Genomic DNA, 20,040 nt, shown 5'->3' on the forward strand with positions numbered 1-20,040 from the left:
TGAGAATGACGCTTATAGGAACACGATATATAGGGTAACAATGGAAGGAAGCTTTTCAAGACAGTTCACAGTAAATAGAGGTTTAAAACAAGGGAATCCGCTATCAACGAATTTATTTAATATATAATAGTCTCCCGTTTTATACCGCTGTCGCGGCTTTGGGAGTATAGCAGAGTAGTCTGCTATATCTAGGGCCTACGGTATACAAGGAAGGTAACATGGCCAGTGCTACGCTTCAACCGTCTATTATTACCCCTGGTTTTACCCAAGGTACCCATTTTTATTCAGGCTGAGTCGACCTGGGGCCTATAGACATTTTTAAAATGTCTAGATGTTCTTGCCGGCGGTGGGATTCGAACCCCGGACCACCGGCTTGCGAGTCAAGCATCCTACCGCTTGCGCTACGCAGGCCGAATTTATTTAACCTAGCATTAAAACAAATCGTAAGAAGGTCAAATATGAACACAAACAGGATGCTATTTTCAATAGCAGGGAACAGTGCACAGCGTACGAGAATGATGTAGGGATAATAGCGAGAAAAAAATCTCCAGAAAAAGTTTTACAGAAATTTGAAGAAGAAGCGAAAAGATATGGATTATTAATAAATCAAAGAAAAGTGCAATACATGGAAATGAAAGCAGACATAATAAATAATACCAAATATATCAAAATAAATGGAGCAGAGACAGTCTATAGTCTTGAAAAAGTGTCAGAATTTGAATACTTGTGGGTAACCATAACGAACAAACACAGTAAAAGAAGAAAAATAGATAGAAAAATATTAATAAAGGAAAGCAGAGCAATAGGTTCACTAAATTCATGACTGAAAGCCAAAAATGTGTCAAGAACAGCCAAAGTGCGAGTCTACGAGACAGTAATCAGACCCCACAGTGATGTATGCCAGTGAAACGAGAATCATAAATCAGCAGGAAGAAAAGAAAGTAGAGATCTGGGGAAGAAAGGCGCGCAGAAAAATCTTCGGAGGAATAAAGACGGCAGAGAATATTTTCAGAAGACGAACAAATAAAGAAATAATGAGGATGTATGGAAAACCAACGATTACGGCAAAAATACGAGCCCAAAAAGCTAGATGTTAGAGAATGTAGAAATGTTATAATAATTCTGAAGAAGAGAAAAATGGGGAAAGATAAAAGAGGACGCCCAAAGAAGAAATGGTTGGAAGCAATAAAGCAAGACTTGTTAGCAATAGACGTGAAAGATTGGTTAGAGAAAGCAAGGGACCGAAAAAAATGGAGAAATATAACCAAGTTTTTGGAAGCCAGTGGCCTACAAAGAGCCAGAGTTTGAATTTGTATCAGCCCAAGTGTCTGATAAGGCTGGGATAGGCCGAAATGAGTCATAAAACTTTATTGATACCGATTCGAGCACGGGAAGTATAACGAATTTGTCCTCCTAGGCCATATTTTTTGGCCATTGAAATCAACAAAGCGATATCAGCTTTTGCTAGAAGATTTATTCTTTTACACATTTTGCATAGCCCAGAGGACAGAAAATTATATTATTAAATCGTCTTCGTTCATGACCGACAAAGCAGGTGGTGCCTCTGCATGCTAACCACTGCTGTGGTAAAATTATGGGAAACATTCGTTGGACTTTCCGAGTTTGAATTTGTATCAGCCCAAGTATCTGATGAGGCTGGGATAGGCCGAAATGAGTCATAACACTTTATTGATACCGATTCGAGCACGGGAAGTTATTTGAATGTAAAACGGAAAGAGTACTTACAGAAAATAAAAGTTAGCAAAAAAATTTCATACCTTAATATCTTTTCTATACTTGTACACGTCAGGATCCTTACTTAAGGACTACTATGTGAGCCAGTGTTATGTTCCCCGTATTGCGCCGACCTTTTAATTTATAAGGAATAAAAAAAATAAAAATACGCAGCTTTTTCTTTATTAATCCTGCATATATTCCATATAAAATCCAAGACTAACTAAGTAAATAAGAAAAGCAATATCTACAACAAATCTGATATATATCGGTGGACAATAATCTAAATCGATAGCCAAGTCTAAGGGGAAATTATTTTTATCCCAAAGGAAAACGACGCCATACCACACCGTACTTCTTCGGTCAGCTATTTTCTAGCTAGTTCTGTGGCCTTTAGTCTCATTTTCATTACATTCGCCAGAGACACACTGGGTTCGTTGGTCTCCCACGGCAATATCAATTTTACTCGTACCTTCCCTGATAAAGTTAATAGAATTGATGCCAGAAATCAAGTCAACATAATATTTAGTAATTTAACTAAAAGGTTTTATATAATGTTTAACCCTTCTTCCTAAAACTAGTGCCCTGAATAGATATAATTTATATATATATATATATATATATATATATATATATATATATATATATATATATATATATATATATATAAATATATATACATATATCTATATGTATTATATTATATATTATATTATATATTCTTTTTTCATATATATATATATATATATATATATATATATATATATATATATATATATATATATATATATATATATATATATATAATCTATATATATATTCGGTTTCGGTTTGTTTGCTTACCCTATTTCCAGCCCAGTAATTGCTCAGTGCCCATTTTCAACCCCCTATAACTAATATTCAATGTGGTACGCAAATTAAATCGTTATAACATATTGGTTAAAAGTTTTTGCCATAATAGTATTTGGTTTTTGAATTTGATTTAAAGACTGTAATCTTCCAAATGCTACATGAGCTAGGAAACATTTTCTATTTCAAGTACCCTTTAGATTAAGCTTTGACAGTTTGATTTTTTATCGTAAGTATATAACGACTCAACCTTTTCCATATTATTATTGTCTAGAGTTATACCCTCAATTATATCTAAATATTACTTTGTTATGTATTTAGTTTTTGCTAGATTTACTTTAGTCATATTTCTTTTAATTGTGTATTTCGGTCTAATAGCATTTGCTGCAATTCTTATCTGTCGTTTGCTGTTAACATCATCGGTAAATCTCCAATGGTTCCGATACCAATGATTGGTTAGTTATTACTGTTATACAAAGTCATCCCAAAGACAGTGCTTAAAATTATTTCACCCAGAATAAGGCTTCAGACAAGGATATAAACTCTCTCCGAAGCTATTTATTACATATGAAGCAAGCACATAGTATTAGGAGATCGCTTGCAGGATGGAAAAGGAGCATCTTAATAAATGGTCGGAGAAAAAACCACCTTGTCTTGATTTATCTTATACTGGTGGTTAAAAATTAGAGTTAAAAATATTGACAAAAAAATCCTGATAGAAGATAAGGAACGAAACAGTAATCCACACATAACTAAGACTAACCATTGCAAACTTAGGGCCGGTTGTTCGAACCCTAATCAAAACTTAATTGTAATCAAATATTTAATTAAAATCAAATACGTCACATTTTAAGGTTATGTTGTCTGATTTAATTTACTCGTTTTATTATTTTGCGTTTTAATTTAAAATAAACCATAATTAAACTCTTTCTGATGGTAATTTCATGTTTTATTTACAAATCAATAATAATAAGCAATTTTTAATAATTTTGACAGCTGCTGTGACGTATTTGCTTGTAATTAAATATTTGATTACAATCAAGTTTTGATTAGCGTTCGACCAACCGGCCCTTATAGGAGTATCTGAGATCATTGATCGCAAACACAAGACCGAGAAAAAACGTAGATGTGATCAAAAACAATATCGGTATGGTGAAGATGACCAAAATATGAAACGACCTCCAAATGTAAAAAACCCTAAAAAAGAGGATGGTTAACTGTTTAATATTTCCAATACTGAAAATTTTGGACACTAAAACAATATTTACGGAGAAACATATCCGCTACTGGAATATTCCAATAAATCAGAACGTTACAAATTGCATGGACTAATTACAGAACAGAAAATTTTATTTTAAGAGGACTGAAGATATGAAGGGACTCTCCGGTAAAGTCTAACTAAAACAATTAAAAATCTTCTGGATATGTCATGGTATCAGACATAAAAACAATATGAAGACTTATCATTCAATTAAAGGTTAAGGCTTAATCAAAATGTTGATATAATTTTAATTTCCGAGACTCACTTTACAGACAAACACTATATGCGGATTCCTAGCTACAAGTTGTATCATACAAGACCCCCAGACGGTAGATCTCACGGTGGAAGCGCCATAATTATACGTGATTCTATTAAACACTCCGAAAGGGAAAAATATAACAAAGCCTACCTGCAAGCAACCAGCTTAACAATTAAGGAAGCACACGGCCCAATAACAATATCTGCCTTATACTGCCCACCTAAACATGCCGTTAAAAAAGAAAATTTCCTAGAATATTTCAACACTCTAGAGAACAAATTCATTGCAGGTGGAGATTATAATTCCAAACTTCCGATGTGGGGCTCTAGACTAACAACACCAAGAGGCAGAGAATTAGCTAAAGCAATGTTAGAAAATAACCTGCAACAAATTTCTACTGGCGAACCAACTTATTGGCCGTCTGACTTAAACAAAATACCTGATTCTGTTGATTTCTGCATCACAAAAGGCATCGATACCAAAAAATGTAAAGCTGAATCATGCTTCGATTTATCATCAGACCACTCACCGTTTATAATAACAATCTTCGAAAAAATCTTAATCAAAGTACATCAACCAACTTTGCATAACACCAAGACTAACTGGTCCCAATTTAGAGAAAAACTAGACAGCCTGACCTCACTAAATCTGTCCTTGAAAAGTGAACTCCAACTAGAATCAGCTGTAGATAACCTAACAAAAAGCATACAAATTGCTGCATGGTATGCGACTCCCAGCTACGAACCACCTCCAAACAGAAATAATTAGTATATAAGAATGTGTGTTCCACAATTAAACAAAAAATTTCAGAAAAACGACAATTACGTAAAAATTGGCAACAGTCAAGAACAACAGAAAATCAGAAAAAACTTAACAAAGCAACAAAAGAATTAAAGGAATTAATCCATAAAGAAGAAAACCATGGAAATCAAGAATATTTAGAAAATTTAACACCGACTGAAGCTACAGATTACTCACTCTGGAAAGCCACGAAAAAACTTAAACGGCCACAACAGCATAACCCACCAATCAAAGCACCTGGCAATCAGAGGAAAACACCTGGGCTAGGAACGACAACAAAAAAGCTGATCTTTTTGGCAAGCACTTTCAAAAAGTATTCACGCCATACCCTTCTACAGTATCTACAGAGGAAGAAACAGAACTAACCAGATTCCTAACAGCACCGTTTCAAATGGATCTGCCCCATACGAAATTTACAGTCAACCAAGCAAAACAAACAATAAATGAAGTCAACATCAAAAAAGCCCCTGGATTTGACTTAATTTCTGGTAAGATTCTAAAAGAAGTCTCGGATAAGTGCATAAAACTAATAACCTTTATATTTAATGCAATCCTGCGCCTAAACTACTTCCCTAGTTCATGGAAAGTGGCACAAATCTTATTGATCCTTAAACCCGGAAAAAGACTAGAAAATCTTCATACCGGAATATGATTAGCCTTTTGCCTATGATTAGCAAAGTCTTTGAAAAAATATATGTAAAAAGATTAAAAACGATAATAGATGAACATAAAATAATTCCAGAACATCAATTCGGTTTCCAAAACAAACACGGAACCATAGAACAAGTGCATAGGCTAGTCAACCAAATAAACAACGATTTTAATGCCAGAAGATACTGTTCTGCTGTTTTTCTTGATATATCTCAGGCTTTTGACAAAGTATGGCACATAGGACTACAAATAAAATTAAAGAAGCTCCTACCCTATCCTCACTTCCAGCTCTTAAAATCCTACATGGAAAATAGACACTTCCTGGTGAAGTACGGTACCCAGCACACTAAGATATATCCTATTCACTCAGGCATCCCACAAGGCAGCGTTCTCGGCCCAATTCTATATATTTTATACACAGCGGATATTCCAACATCTAGTACAACTACTGTTGCAACGTATGCAGATGACACTGCTATCCTGGCATCCCACACAGATCCATCAACAGCACCAAGAAATCTTCAATCAAGCCTAAATAGACTTCAGCAATGGATGAAAGTTTCGCGCATTAAATCTAATGGAACTAAGTCAAGACATGTTACATTCACGCTACGTAGAGAAACATGCCCCCTGTATATATTGATAATTGTCTAATTTCTCAATCCGAGGACGCTAAATATCTTGGCATGCACTTGGATCACCGTCTAACTTGGAAAAACCATATTTTTAACAAACGAAAACAGCTTGGACTTAAATTGAGAAATATGTATCGGATCATTGGACGCAATTCAAAACTATTTTTGCTAAACTAACCAACTATGCCAAACTAAATACTGTAAACGAGTGCTAGTGCATTCTAATGCGTTTGCTCGACAACTAAATGTGCGGAACGTCTTTGAAGTGCGTAAACTAAAACGGCAATTGCCGTCCGACTTGTCCAGCTGAACATAATAAGTGTATTCAAACTAACAAAATTTTAATTTGTACTCAATGGAGTTAATAAAAAAAAGGAAAGGTAGAAAGCCGAAGACACAGAAGAAGATTGCCAACAAAATGAATTGACCACTTTGATAGGAGTACTCTGCAAAAGACAAAGGCACGAATTAATAGAAATGACCAAAGACAGAAATCTATAGAGCTGGACCATTCACATCGGTGGTCAATATCACGGAGACTACTATACTCCCTCCGGGGGCTCAACGCTGACTAAATTATATTTTGTATAATTATTTTTTCGGAGATTTTAAATTATGACTTCGCTGTAGACGTTGACTTGATAAAAATATGCGCCCTTGTCAAACCCCTCTAATTATGTTGTTAGAAGTAAGTAATTGTTACTACCTGTGTAGTTTTTTGCTGACTTTAATCCTCTCTGTCTGCTTTTAACAAATAGTCCAATCGTCAGAGGGTTGACCCCTAAAAATCATACGAACAAACTAAATTTTGCAGAGAATACTAACTTTGAGACCCAAAAAAAGATGCAAAAAAGTTTTCCACTTTTACCTTCGGGCTTCGGGATTTTTTTGGATTTTTACCCCCCTGCGAGTTTTAGGGGGAAGCCTGGGGGTAAAAGTGGTAAACTTTTTTGCATCTTTTTAAGGTCTCAAAATTAATATGCTCTGAAAAATTCAGCTTGTTCGTATCATTTTTAGAGGTTCAGTGGCATTTTCGTCTCTGGCGACTGAAGTAAAAGATGTGATATAATTTTTAAATCTCTACTTTCTATATTATTTCTCTTAAGGATATTTATAAATTTTTCATATCGTATAACCATTTAATGCTTAAATAATCAAAAATAACATGATTAAAATAACTAAGCAGTTAGTTTCGGACATATATTAACCAAATAAGTTTTAACAGAAAATAATTATGAGAAATTGAAATAATCACAAGGTGCTTCCTATTATTGAGTTTCCAGGAATCAGAATAATGACCACATTCACTGTTATCATTGTCATTGTAAAATTGGATCGTTTTTATATTAAATATTTTATTAGCAATAATAACTCACCTACGTATCTATGGCCAAATGGCGCCTGTAAAAAAGAATAAATTTTTAATAAATGCATGATAAATGACTTCGTAGTTTTACATTTTCAACAAATGAATTTGTTTGTTTTAGGCACGAATAATATACAGGTGCCACAAAAAAATTGGTCATAATTTTTTTTATTTAGTTTACTGTGTCTTAACTAAAAGGTTATTGACACTGGGTCAATTTTCTTACTATACATTTTACATTATATTAGGTTTAATTTACAATAAAGTAAATATGTAAAAGAGAAAGTAAAAAAAGCTTAATTAAAATTAAAATCCTTTGTAAAAGATATATATTTAAAAACCCAAACGGGCTGTGTTAGACAGAACGTTTTCGGAATACATCATTCCATCATCGGTGTCTAGGAGTACATGAATGTAGCCACTAAATATATGGGTAAAAACCCGTTAACAAATAATTAGTTACATTTGTTCGACATCATATCTTATAAATACTTATGATGTTAAAGTTACCGTTGGATTAGGTAACATGGCGACATATGACTCCACGTTGAAGTTGCAAGTCCTGAGACGGTGTGTCTACGAGGACTTTATGGAAGCAACTGAGCAACAAGAGTTGCTTCCATAAAGTCCTCGTAGACACACCGTCTCAGGACTTGCAACTTCAACGTGGAGTCATATGTCGCCATGTTACCTAATCCAACGGTAACTTTAACATCATAAGTATTTATAAGATATAATGTCGAACAAATGTAACTAATTATTTGTTAACGGGTTTTTACCCATATATTTAGTGGCTACATTCATATACTCCTAGACACCGATAATGGAATGATGTATTCCGAAAACGTTCTGTCTAACACAGCCCGTTTGGGTTTTTAAATATATACCTTTTACAAAGGATTTTAATTAATTTTTTAATATATGGTATACAGCCAAATACAGGAACGTAGATTCCTTGTGGATTTTAAAAAAAAGCACTAAATTTTGTAATACCCTTTCCTTTCCTTATCATTTCTCGAAGGAAATCTAGTACATTCGGAACAAGTTCTAATTGGCTTTATAAGACCTTGTATAAGGTATTTTTTTGTTCTTGCTCGTACTTGACACACTGTTTAAGAATATGTTAAACGGTTAATGATTCACTACACTTTTCACAAACAACTGATATCTCCGAAGCCATCAGGTGTCCATGTGTCAGCCGTGTGTGACCAATCATTAGCCTGCGAACGATTAATCTGTCTCTTATACTAAGTTGGGGTAGCTGAAAGATTTCGATGGTAGGTTGTATTTTGTGTAATTTTGAGGTTAAATTCGTCCATTGGTTTTGTCAGGACTTTTTGATTTGGGACCTAAGAAGTAATTTTAGATCTGATGTTATTTGGACAGATTTGATGTCTGATTTGGTTGTAATTGCTTCTTTTGCAGCGGTATTCTTCTTCAAGTGCCATCTTCGTTCCGAAGGTTGGCGATCATCAGGGCTATACGTATTTTCGAAACTGCTGACCGAAACAATTCGTTGCTGCTACAGCTATACCATTCCCGTAGATTCTTTAGCCAGGAGTTTCGTCTTCTTCCTATGGACCTTTTTCCTGCTATTTTCCCTTGCATAATTATTCGAAGCAGTTCATATCTTTCGCCTCTTGTAATGTGTCCCAAGTATTGCAGTTTTCGTTTTTTGATGGTAAATATGACTTCCTTTTCTTTATTCATTCTTCTCAAGACCTCGACATTTGTGACTCTCTCGGTCCATGATATTCTCAGGATTCTGCGATACATTCACAGTTCAAATGCCTCTAATTTTTTGGTATCAATCTTTTTCAACGTCCATGACTCCATTCCGTAGAACAGCACAGAAAGTACGTAACATCTCATCAGGCGAAGTTTCATTTCAAGGCTCAAATCTCTTCCGCAGAACACTCTCTTCATTTTAGTGAATATGGATCTGGCTTTTTCTATTCTTATTTTGATTTCTGCTGAGCTATCGTTGTCTTCATTTATAAAAGTGCCTAAATATTTGTATTTGCTAACTCGATCGATAATTTCATTGTGTAAATATAAATTTTGGACATTTTGTGTTGATTTCGATATTACCATAAATTTAGTGTCCTTTATGTTCAAAGATAGTCCATATTCTTCGCTGCAGTCTGCTATCTTATTCACCAATGTCTGTAGCTCTTCAAGTGTTTCTGCGATCAGAACGGTGTCGTCGGCAAATCTCAGATTGTTTAATCTAACACCATTTATTTTAATACCTACGGATTTCTCAGAGAGTGTTCTATTCATTACGTCTTCGGAATAGAGATTAAACAGAGTTGGTGACAGTATACACCCTTGTCTCACACCTCGCTTTATTTCAATTTCTTCAGTGGTATTATTCTCTACTCTCACTACTGCTTTCTGATTGTAGTACATATTTGCTATTAGTCGGATGTCTCGTTTATCTAAATTCTTTTCTGTCAGGAGTCTGATTAGGTGATCATGCCGCACTTTATCAAAGGCCTTGTTGTAATATATGAAACACATGAATACATCTTGATTTATGTCAAGACATCTTTGAGACATAACGTTCAGTGCAAACAACGCCTCTCTTGTTCCAAGTCCATTTCGGCCATTTCCAGTTTTCTGTGTACTCTCCGAGTGTATAATTTTCAGAAATATTTTCAGTACATGGCTCATCAGACTGATTGTACGGTAATCACTGCATTGTTTGGCATTTATCTTTTTTGGTATAGTAACAAAGGTGGATAAAAGCCATTCTTGTGGTATTTTTCCTGATGTATAAATGCTATTGAAAAGTTTAACTAAAATGTGAATCGAGTCTTTTTCTATTAGTTTAAGGATTTCCGTTGGTATTTCATCTGGACCTGGGGCTTTACCATTTTTAATTCTTTTTAGTGCGTACATTACTTCTTCTTCCGTTATTTCTGGACCTTCGTCTCCTTGTATGTTACTTAGCTCAGATTGTTGTCTATCATCTGCAAAGAGTTCTTCAATATAGTTTTTCCATGTCTTCAACTGTTCTTCTAGTTCTGTTATTATGTTTCCGTTGACATTATACAGGGTATTTGGCTGCTTACGTTTTTGTGTACCTGCAAGTTCTTTCACTTTTTTATGTACATTAAAAATATCATGTTTTGCCTGCAATTGCTCTATTTCTTCACATTTTCTTTTATAAAAATCTTCTTTTGCTATTCTGATTTCTATTTTGATTTATTTCTGTATTTGTTTATACCTTTGTTCGTTTTTTCCTTTCATTATTCTCCGATTGTCCATGAGAAGAAGGATCTTATCAGTCATCCACCTTTGCTTTATTTTTGGTTTTTCTTTAGTCAGAATTTTCTTCACAGGACCTGTTATCGCCATTTTTACGTTTTGCCATTTTTTATCTATGTTGTTCGTTGGCTGAGATGTTTCTTTTTCATGAAGTATTTTGAAATTATTATTAATACATTTTTGCAGTTTCTCCTTTACCTCCAGGTTACATAAATGACTGACGTCTATCTGATTTGCTCTTCTTTTCTGCTCCAATCTTTTTAGTTTAATACTCATTTGCGCTATTAGAGGGTTATGGTCTGAAAAGACATCTGCGCCTGGGTAAGCTTTAACGGATTTTAAGGAGTTTCTGTATCGTTCGTTTATCAGTAAAAAATCAATCTGGTTTCGAATTATTCTTTCGCCATTGTCCTGGGGTGATTTCCACGTATAAAGTCTTCTCTTTGGTAAGTTGAAGAATGTATTAGATGCAATCATGTTATTCTCCTGGCAGAATTGAAGTAGTCTGTCACCTCGTTCATTTCTTTTACCGAGTCCGTATTCTCCTACATGTTTTCCACTTTTTTCTTTACCAATTTTTGAGTTACAATCACCTAGAATTACGTGGTTTCGTCGATTTTAATACTTGATTGTAGAATTATGTATTTCTTCGTAGAATTGTTCAATTTCGTCCTCGGATTTATCTGCAGTAGGTGCATAGATCTGTATGATATTTAGTTTACTTGTGTTTGTTTGTAATTGAAGAAATAAGAGCCGATCTGATACTGGAGTAAAATTAATGACCGACTGCATCATAGACTTAGATACGAAAACTGCTACGCCGTGTCTGTGTTGGGTACTACTGTTTCCGGAGTAATATACCATGCCATTTGTTGTCGAAAAACTGCCAGAATTTGGCCACCTTGCTTCACTAATGCCTAGAATGTCGACATTTAATCTTTGCATATCTTGTATTATATTATGCATTTTGCCTGGATCATACATACTCCTAACATTCCATGTACCAATTTTTTTACCAGCGGTATTAGCAATCTCATTACCTAAAATTTCAGCGTGTGTAGAAATCCAGATTAGTGTTATGTTTGTTCCAGAAGAAGTGAGACAGTTTATTGCTTCATGCATGGTATGAACTAATGGACGTTCGGAATATATATTTTTAATCGAGTCGATGGAGGACATCGAATCTGTACATTGCTGTGTTCTTGCCTTTAGTTCATGACATAAGAATTTTGATGCTTGTAGGATGGCATACAGCTCTCCTGTATAGATAGAGGTGGATGGTTGAAGGCAGAACTTCTGAATACTATTTGCAGTTGTTACAGAATATCCGATACCTGTCTCAGTTTTAGATGCATCTGTGTAGAGAATCTTGTCATATGAATTTGTGTTGACCAGCTCTAGGAAAGATTGTCTCAGAATTTGGATGTTGGTTTCATTTTTGTGATAATTATTAAGCGAAAGATTAGTATCTGTTATTGAAAAATCAACGGGTCGTTATAAAGGAAGTAAAAGTATCATCCTATTGTTTAAGACTTCGACGCGAATGCTGGTCAACTTTGACCGGTTGCATCTCAGGAACCACAGCTCGCTTTTAAACTTTTTTTCTTTTAAAAGAAGCATCTTGCCGAGGCTTTTTTAACGCCGTTTTCTGAATTTAATTTAAGATAATAGTTGCCAAAATATTCTATTTGTTTATAAGCCAAAAAATTGTTTCTAATTTTTAAAAATTCCTGAGGCTGCCCAAATCATCTAATTTCAATTTCATATAATAGGTTAGATAGGTTAAGTACATTTTTATAAGAAAAAAAAATTGGCATACTTCTATATTGTCCAGTTTTTGTTGTGCACTATTTAAAAAAAATTAATTGTTTTTAAATAAAAATTTTAAATTGATGAAATGATTAATGAAATTAAATGGGCTGTTTTTTATGTTGTAAAAATTTTCTAGACGAATTATTAAGCTGCTAAGTAGTTGAAAAACATTTAACAAGAAAAGGCTTGTTTCCCGCTTTTTTTTTGTATTTATTGCAATTTTGTAGCAAGAGTAATAAATTAAAAAAACTTAAATAGCCGTAGGTATCGTATAGAAAATTTAATTATTGGTATTTTATTCTATTATCACTTTGCTACAAAAAGAATTGTTAAAAAGTTATAAGCAAGGAAAGAAGAAAAAAATCGTTGTTTTTAGTAATTTTTAAAGATTTTAATTTTTTTCTTAATGTTTCTGACCTATTTGAGAGGGAGGATAAGTCAATTATAATTTCTGAAGTTATCACCTAACAAGGTTTGCAAAAATCCGAATGCAACCTTTCACATCCAAATTTGGTAGTTTTTTCACAGATCGTCCATGGTCTATAATATTTCCTCCATTCTGCATTGCTCTTTCTAGCGCATCTTTTCCCAATCGCTTACTTAATCAATTGTGTCTATTATTAAAGTTTATTTGGATAGTAATTAAATATTCAATACCTGGTAATGCCACATCCGCAAATTATTTTCGTTTAAAGAATTGTATACCGGGTAGATTACTAACCGGTTTATACAGGTTTTATCGGGTATCGGGTAGATTATTCTTGTTCTTTTGGAATCATAACGCTGGATGGATATTTGCCTGTCTGGCTATGTCTTTCCATTGAGATCTCTCTTGGGCCCTTCTCCTCCATTGTCTTATATTCATGGTTTTCAGGTCGTCTTTCACGTCATCCAACCATCTCGTCCTGGGCCTTCCTTTTTTCCGCCTTGCAACCGGCTTCCACTGTAACATCTTCTTTGTCGTTTTCGTGTCTTCTTGTCACTGAACATGTACCAGCCATGACAGTCTTTGACTTTTCACAAATCTTACAATGTCATACCCTTCATTCAGATCATTAACCTCGTCGTTTCTTCTGATTCTCCATGTTGTACCCTCTTTAATGACAGCGTAGAGGATACCCAGGGAACGGTACTAGGCTCGGGCTTTAGTCCGGTAGAGGTATCTTGGTCGGGGTTCGTATTGCAACTCAAATACAAAAAATTCGTTAGTCGAGCACTGAAGATAAAGAGAAGAGAAGTTGGAAGATAAAAAGAAGGGAATAATTGGGAACCATCCTATTTTTAAAGGAACAGGGAAACCTACGACATATAAAATAAGATAACGAGAAAGGTAAGGTATGGTTAAAATAATTACAAAATAAATAATCAAATCGTAATATCAATCAATAACAATGTCTTAAAGAGATACACCATGCACACGAAATAAATATATACATAATAAAAAAAATTAAAGGCTAATAGTTCATCAACAGGGTTATATTGAGGTATAGTTAAAGTAAAGCAACGAGATAAGGTACTATACAATTTATTGTTAAATACAACGAATAATATTTTCTCAAAAAATAATTATGTGTAATTTACTATAGAATAAGAAAAAGGCAAGGAATATTTTAGTTGTATCTACGACAATATTTGATATAACTCGAAATAAAACAAACAAGTGATTTTTACGCCTTGAGAATACGTAAACATGAAGTTACTGAAATGTTTGATTGTGATCACCTGAAATACGTGTATAAAATCTATAATAAGTATAAACTACATATAAAACAAATCTGATCATACATCGTATATATATATATATATATATATATATATATATATATATATATATATATATATATATATATATATATATATATATATATATATATATATATATATGTATTTATTTATTTCTAAAGTATTCAACTAGTGAATTCAGAGGTTAAATCGGTCATTCAGGTTGGCAAATAAAAAAAGAAGTCAACTACTTCATAAGTTTATCGAAGACGTTTCCGAAGGCATCCACACGTTTAATAGTATGGTTGTCTATTGCTATAATATTTTCATTCTTAGGTGTTCTGTTGATGGTCATGTACTCAGTTTTTGTTTCGTTTATTTTAAGTCCTCTTTTTTGTGCTGCAGGATCAATTTCCTTAAATGTTTCTTTTGGTCGTGGTCGTTTATATGGCCGGTTACATTGGGTTTTCTGATGACTGCTTCAAGAACTAGGTTGAACAGCATGGTTGAAGGTGCGTCTCCCTGTCTTACCCGGATATTAATGTTAAACAGGGGAGACAGTTCTCCATCTATTTTAACTACGGCTTTTGAACCCTGAAACGTCATTTTTATGAGGCTGATATATTTTTTTGGTATAGCTAGATTTCGGAGGTCTTCCAGCATTTTGTCTCTTTTCACACTATCAAAAACTTGTTTAAAGTCTATATACTTATTATATAGTTCTATGTCGTATTCCAGTTATACTGGAAGGAAAAGTACAGGGCAAAAGATCAGTAGGAACACGCCATAACTCGTGGCCTCGTGGAAGACCTGAGGAGATGGTTCGACCGCTTATCCGCAGAAATCTTTCGCGCAGCAGTTTCCAAAATTACAATTGCCATTTGGATCGCCAACCTTCGAAAGGAGACGGCGCCATGAGAAGAGAAGATGTCGTATTCATAAGCTTTTTCTTGTATTGTTCTAAGTATGAATATGTTGTCTGTAGTGGCTCTATTTGGTCTGAATCCATTTTGATAATCACCAATTATATATTCGGAGTATTCTGACAATCTAGTGTAGATTATGCCAGAAAGGATTTTATATATTACATTTAGCAATGTAATTGGTCTGTAATTCTGGCATACCCTCTTATCTCCTTTTTTATATATTGGCTCTATAAGACCAACTGCCCATTCCTCCGGCATTTACTCCTTGGTTCATACCAACTTTATCAGGTAATGGATTCTTCTCCAGCGTTCGGGTCCTCCGTATTTCAACAATTCTGCCGAAACTCCGTCCGTTCCTGCCGCTTTACTGTTTTTTAGTTTCTTTATTATTTGAACTACTTCTTTCTCGAATTTTCAGTTTACTGCTCCACCTTAAAATATTTTGTTTCCTTTTGATCATTTCCATTGTCAGGAAATGAAAGGAGGTTTCCACCTCATTATAATTTTTTGTTTCTCTGTTAGTAGTTCTCCGTCCTTGTCAATTTTTGTCTAAATGACTGAGTGCTTTCTTTTATTTTTTTATAGAATTTTCTGCTCTCATGTCTATTGTTATGGTCTAGGATTTCTTGTACTTGTTTTTTCATCTTTCACATCCAAATTTAGTCGTTTTTTCACAGATCCTCCCTGATCTATAATTTCTTCCCGAATTGTGCATTGCTCTTTCTAACGCACCTTTTCCCAATCTTCTACTTAATGAATTGTCTCTTATTTAAGTTTATTTGGATAGTAATTAAATATCCAATACCTGGTAATAATACCACATCTGCAAATTATTTTCGTTTTAACAATTGTATACCGGGTAGATTACTAACCGGTTTATACAGCGCGAATGCGAATTTATGAGCACATTTCAGACAACAGAGGAACTTGGTACTCTGCTAATCTCTTCTCTTTTCCCACAGTCTTTCTCTTTTAAGGAACAAGAACAGTATACATAAATCTCGTACCCCGCACTTTGTCCTTTTATGTATGTGTGTACGAAAAGGATGACCTATAATCATGAAACTTGCCACACTCAAAACTGGTTTACCAACTTTCAAAGAATAAGAAAAGAAATAACTATAAATTCACCGAATCAAAATGTTTGCAGTTTTACACTTTCGTGACATGAATAGATTTTAGATTTGTAGCTAGCTGGATGTTTAGCATAAGAAAAACAAGATGAGTGGTTTGATCAGCATAAAGAAAAAACTGCATTGTGTACACAAAACCGTAATATGTTTCATTTGTATTCCGGAGTGGTCATATAAAATAGAAAAACGGACTGTAGCACTCCTAAAGGACAATGGAGTTGCTAATATTGGACAGTCGTGATAATGTAAATCTATAATATTTTATACAAGGTAATAATAATTTTAAAATTTAACATGTTTAAAAAAAATCCTCCTTTTTAATAACATTTACCTATGCAAAGAAAAACAAGCTGACAATAATCACCATCATCGATATTCTATAAAATTTATACTACGTAGTATATATATATATATATATATATATATATATATATATATATATATATATATATATATATATATATATATATAAACTATATTCAATGGTTGAATAGCAGAGGTTTTATCGGTCAATAATTGGCAAATAAAAGTCGTCAACTACTTTATTGATTTATTTGAATACGTTTCGCTTTTATTTTTTAAAAGCATCATCAGTTCACTACAAATAAAAAAGATTTTAGAATATAAGTAAACAACCAACAGGGTTCATACTTACAAAAACAATTTGTAGGGTTTTAAGATGTTATAAAAACTCTACGATAACTTAACATTGAAGATTAACAACTAAACGAGAGAAACGAAATAAAAAAATACAAAAAAAAACTGTAAGAACACTAGTTTGATTTTAACCGATTGCTTCATTTGAATTTTAGTTTAAGCTCTTTCGAGGATCAAACCACACTAATCTTTTCGATTGTTTTCTATCAGCTCTAGGATGTCATGATGACATGATGTCATGATATGACATCATGTCACTACATGAGCAGTAGCAGTCAATGGCACTCAATGGTGTAAAATGTAAAGAAGCTTAAGATACTAGACATTAAATACTTAGGTTGTATAAACAATCAATTGAAACTAAATACAGTTTACAATTTTATTCAAACATAGCACAGTGAAAGACTATGTGGTTATAGTACATGTAATTTAAAAAAGTATGTAAAAAACTTATGTTTTTTACATAAGTATTTGCCGAGAACTAACAAGATCATAAGATCACACTTCCAACAGTATGATATTAATTTATTTTAGATATGATATTATTTATGTATTATATATATATATATATATATATATATATATATATATATATATATATATATATATATACATATATGATGTTATATGATAATATGATATTATATGTTATGATTCTTGCTTTATGAGAACTATTCTTTCTATTAAATGAGAACAGAGACGAATTTACAGAAGATATGAATTCATCAAGAATCGAAATTCTGGGAGAGCATATTACCATAGATATCAACATAGTTCAAACAGCTATAGCAGGGATGAAGAATGGGAAAGCAAGTGGACCAGAGAAAGTAACTACGGAATTAATAAAGAATGGCTCAGAGAAATTACACAGAATGATCACGGTGATATTTAACGAATATATTAATGGACATCCAACACCAGATGAATGGAAAACAGCATATATGACCCCAATATATTAAAAAAGTGACAGGAAAAATTGTAAAAACTATAGAGGGATATCGGTCACAAGTTCAATGAGTCGACTATACGGTCGAATACTACGGGACCTGATAGAGGAAGATTATCAATTGTCTGAAGACGAAGAACAAGGAGAATTTAGAGCAAGTCGTTCATGTACAGATAACATCTTCTGTCTTAAACAAATTATAGAAAAGAAAATTGTGACAAATAGAGAGTTAGATATGACTTTTGTAGATCTTGAGAAGGCAGAGATCATATGACACAGTCCCGCTAAATAAACTATGGGAAGTCCTGGGCACATCAAACATACATCAAACATTGGTTAGTGCTCTCAAAGATCTATATTATGGTTCAAACTCCCAAATGAAATTCGGAAACCTCTTAGCTGAAAAATTTGCAGTTACTAAGGGTCTCAGACAAGGATGTTGTATCTCTCCGACTCTATTTAAGATTTATATCTCTGCAGCTCTGAAACAATGGAAAAGGAAAGTCAAATGAATGGGTATACAATTGAACGATCAGGATTACATATATACTTTACAGTTTGCAGATGATCAGGTGGTAATCTCAAATGACAAAGATGACATGGAATACATGCTTAGAAAACTAATTGAAGAATACCAGAAATGGGGATTAAATATCAATTTAGAAAAAACAAAATACCTCTCAATTGGAGCTGAAGCAGAACAACTCGATATCGATGACAATCAAAAAATAAATTCATGCAACGAATATAAATACCTGGGCGTCATCTTCGACCGTAGTGGAAAAGACGAACGAGAAATAGAACATCGAATTGTACAAGCACGAAGAGCTATAGCATATTTGAACGGAATTCTATGGAGTAAAGAAATATCAAAGAAAAAAAAATGGAACATCTATGAGACAATGGTTAAAACTAGCCTACTTTATGGAGCTGAGACATGGAGAATAACCGAAAAATATAAGAAAAAGGTCGAAGCCACGGAAATGGATGCCATCAGAATATCGATGAGAATATCAAGAGCCGACAGAATACGGAATGAAGTGATAAAACAACAAATGGGTATAGAGGGCACTATAGTTGAGGATATTGAGAGAAAACAGCTCATATGGTATGGGCATGTGAGCCGAATGGGGGACGAAAGATTGCCTAAAAAAACGATGATGTGGCAACCCCCAGAGAAGAGGAAACGAGGAAGACCACCACAGAGCTGGAACCTGGGAGTTAGGAAAGCGATTAGCGCTCGAAATCTGGACGAAGACCTAACTCAAGACAGAATACAGTGGCGTTTGGGAGTCGGACAACGTCGTAAGACGTTATAAAAAACCGAATATATATATATATATATATATATATATATATATATATATATATATATATATATTCTTGCTTTATCAAATTTACAAAGATATTTTATGATTTCACAATCATAATTTGACAGTCATCTTCTTTAAAGAGTCATTTAAAATGCTGGCATTCGATTCCCCTCATTCTACCTGCTGCTTCAACTCTAACAAATCGTCGGGTTTCATAACCAAACTTTGAAATGTGTTTTTTTTTGGAATCCAGTCTTTTTTTTGTGTTTTTCCAAGAAATATTTTAACAGAAATAGCTTAAAAGAAAATTCTACATTTTTCTACCTGAATGAGATCTTCCCTTAATAGTGATACTTTTAAAAACTGACGTAAGTAAAACATTGTAAACTTTAAATTAGTTATTTATATCATTGTTCTATTGTAGCATAGCTCTGAAGATGCCTTTTTATGCCGAACGTGCTCAGCTATCAAATAAATGTTTACACACTTTAAAAATACTTTTCTTTTTCTATTCTTTGATTTGTCATAAGTGTGTACAAAAACATATCAGTCTTTTCATTTTTTATATTGTACTGTGTAGATGTGGCGGTAAAAATTTTTACCAGTAATTTGCAGGTGATGGTAAATGCTCAAACGCCCACTGGTAAGAGTATTTACCACCCCATAAAAGACCAATTTGGAGATAATTTTCGTTTTTTCTAT

General features: G+C 33.6%; 1 long non-coding RNA gene across 2 annotated transcripts in view; it reads right to left on the bottom strand.

The window, feature by feature from the left end:
* LOC140441800 (uncharacterized) overlaps window positions 1-20,040 on the bottom strand; it is a 120,572-nt gene that overhangs the window by 25,858 nt on the left and 74,674 nt on the right. For both annotated transcript variants that reach the window (XR_011951035.1, XR_011951034.1), the window contains exon 3: window positions 7,567-7,591. This is a non-coding gene — a long non-coding RNA (uncharacterized lncRNA). The remainder of the gene's footprint in view (window positions 1-7,566; window positions 7,592-20,040) is intronic.

Source organism: Diabrotica undecimpunctata, chromosome 5 (genome assembly GCF_040954645.1).
Source record: "Diabrotica undecimpunctata isolate CICGRU chromosome 5, icDiaUnde3, whole genome shotgun sequence".
Taxonomy (NCBI): Eukaryota; Metazoa; Arthropoda; class Insecta; order Coleoptera; family Chrysomelidae; genus Diabrotica; species Diabrotica undecimpunctata.